Source organism: Echinops telfairi, unplaced genomic scaffold (assembly GCF_000313985.2).
Source record: "Echinops telfairi isolate 266 unplaced genomic scaffold, ASM31398v2 ScPeMD7_26;HRSCAF=91, whole genome shotgun sequence".
Taxonomy (NCBI): Eukaryota; Metazoa; Chordata; class Mammalia; order Afrosoricida; family Tenrecidae; genus Echinops; species Echinops telfairi.
This window is the reverse complement of record NW_022103923.1, coordinates 3,932,476-3,934,666: the sequence shown is the minus strand read 5'-3', so window position 1 is coordinate 3,934,666 and position 2,191 is coordinate 3,932,476. Positions and strand designations below refer to the sequence as shown.

Here is a 2,191-nt window from a genome sequence, read left to right as displayed (position 1 = left end):
GGAGCGCAAGCATCTTCCGCAATCCATTCATGCACTGGAGCGCGTGCAGAACTGCTGATCGCTGCCATTGTTACTCGCGGGCGGTGTGGGAGCCGAGCCTCCACTCTGGCGAGAGATAAATGGCCTCTGACAGCCCCTCCTCGCCCAGAGAGCTCCTCGGATTTCACCGCGCGGCGGCTCTCAGGTCTGTGCTCGCTTCCCGGTGCGAACCTTTAAATCAGCCTCCCGACCCTCCCTCCTCTCCGGCGCCCCGCGGCCCCCCCTCCGGTAGAAAAACCAGGCTTTGGGCTTCTACCATCACCCTGAGCTCTGTAAGCCCAGCCCCCTCTCTTAACCTCTCTGGGCCCCATTTCCCCGCCTCTGCTTTAGGGGCTAATGCTATCTGCCTTGGCTCCCTCACAGTCCGATGTAGAGGCTGGTGCAAATGAGATAATATTCGGGTGGGGGGGGGGAGCTTTTGTGAACAGTCAGGCCCCTCATGTCAGGCAGGCTGAGGGATTAGTGTTGGTTTTCGCTTTATATCCTCCCTCGTCTGCAGCACGCACCTCCTGGCTGGGCTGGCTTTGCGTGTTCATATATTCATATTCTCTCTCTCCCCCCACCCCCACCCCTACCCCATGAGCTCCCTTCCCCATTGAGGAAAAGCCATAATGCTTGGTAAAGTCCAGGATCAGTGGGGAAAAGTGGCAGAGCCTCGGTGGGTGAGGAGGATTGCCCCAGTGGCTGCCACAATGGGGTCACCAGCAACAATTGTGAGGATGGCTTAGGCCAGGCCTAGCCCCGGTCCTGGTCCTGTTTCACATTCTGTGGGACTTAGGGTTGCTGTGAGTCTAAATGGACTCAGGGTCACCTCTGCTCCTTCATTCAGGCCACTGATGGCTGACAGGTGGCTGACATCAGTTAGTCAGGTTTCACGGACACCCCACAGGGAGACTGGTAGGGTTAGAACCACCCTGCAGAGGGGAGACTCCTGGCTTTTTCTAGGAAAGGAAAGTGGAGGGAGGCAGCTTCTGGGACTGGGGAACTGGTAGGGGGTAGGGGGTATGACTAGGGGCCTGCTGGAAGGATCTGGTGGTGGTGGTGGTGGGTGGGAGTTCTGCAGGGCACTGTTCCTGGTGGCCTTGATCCCAAATGGCAGGGCAGTTAGGGCCTGGAGCTTGGCTGTCAGTTGCAAACTCAGTGTGGAGTGGTAACCCCTGCCCTGCCTTGTCAGATAAACAGTTGTTCAGAGAGACCAGAGCTTTTGGAGGGTCAAGCACACTCCTTGATGAAGTCCCCAACTCTCTGGGCCTCAGGGAGGGTTGGGGACCTGAGGGGTCCAGAATCTTGGAGACCACATCTGGGACCCTTCCCCCTCCCGGCACATCTGGGAAGGCCCAGGTAGATTGCTCAGGCCCCACAGAAACCAGCCTTGGCAGGAAATCCCACAGGGAGGCCACTTCAGGGACCCTGGACACCCAAATAGGGTCTGCCAGGCTGAGCCTGCCTGCACACTCCTGGGAGCCCAGGCCGTGTGGGCGGCCTTGTGTCCAGGCTGCATCTGGTCTGTCTCCCTGCCCGACCCTCACCTGTCCTCCCAATCTCCTACGTCTGCCCGCGGCACTCTGGCTTGGTGTACTGCAGAATGAGTCTCAGCTTTTACATTGGCGAACCGCGCACGTGTGGCTGCCTGCCTGCAACATGGGCTCGGGCTCTTTGGCACTATCTCTGAGGCGCGGGTTGGTGGGGGTGGGGCGGTTGGAGGGCGACCTCTGGCATCCCCACCCCCAAAGGATAGAGCCCAAGCCTTGGGGACCTCTGGGGACAGACCGTGAGTGACCAGAGGTTTGGGTTTAGATTTATCAAAGCAAATCCCTCCTCACTGCCATCCGGGCCGCCCTCAATCTTAGGCCTCAGCAGAGGCTTCAGTGCGACTTCCTTTGCAGCATTGAGGGGGACACTTCTGAGACCTCTGGAGACTAGATGTGGCCTGTGGGCTGCGGGCGGCAAACGGGTCGGGTCTACAGCTGACCGGCAAATTGGAGGGATTTGTGGGCCCCAGTGGAGTGCCTGGCATGTGTATGTGTGTGTGCCAATGGTGGGGACCTTGGTAGGGCTCACCTCCCACAAAATGGGGAAGGTGAGGGCATTCCGGCTGGGGAGCCCTGTGAGCATCTTAGGCCAAGGGGCAGGTGAAGCCCCCCTCGGAGTC

The 2,191-nt window shown here is 59.3% G+C and overlaps 1 protein-coding gene across 1 annotated transcript in view; it reads left to right on the top strand.

Annotated features, from left to right (window-relative positions):
• Positions 1-119: 119 nt before the first annotated feature.
• BCOR (BCL6 corepressor) overlaps positions 120-2,191 on the top strand; it is a 107,562-nt gene continuing 105,490 nt past the window's right edge. Inside the window, exon 1 of the mRNA XM_045289387.1 lies at positions 120-184. The gene's annotated coding sequence lies outside the window, so the exon portion shown is untranslated. The remainder of the gene's footprint in view (positions 185-2,191) is intronic.